This window comes from Trypanosoma equiperdum (assembly GCF_001457755.1).
Source record: "Trypanosoma equiperdum strain OVI genome assembly, contig: ctg_378, whole genome shotgun sequence".
NCBI classification, from domain to species: Eukaryota; Euglenozoa; class Kinetoplastea; order Trypanosomatida; family Trypanosomatidae; genus Trypanosoma; species Trypanosoma equiperdum.
This window is the reverse complement of record NW_027124285.1, coordinates 1-329: the sequence shown is the minus strand read 5'-3', so window position 1 is coordinate 329 and position 329 is coordinate 1.

Below are 329 nucleotides of genomic sequence, written 5' to 3'. Positions count from 1 at the left end.
AAAGCTGTAACCAAATTTTCAGCTCACAAGATCATAGAGTGGCATAGCATGGTAAAAGCTCTGGAAGATTTAGCGGCAGATCTTAAGGCAGCAACGGCGCCTAGAAACGGGACACGGTCAAAGCAGACAGTAGCGCTATTGCTATGGCTACAAAAGCAAAGCAGAGCCAACACAAACGAACTAGCAAGCCTCGCCAAAAAAGCAACGTTCGCAGCAACCGCGTCGGCGTACGCTGCAGGCTTATTCGACCAAACAGCAGAAATTTCCTACTCCGCGACGAAAACCAGCACCTCAAATAGCTACTGTCTAGAGCAAGAAAGCAACACCAA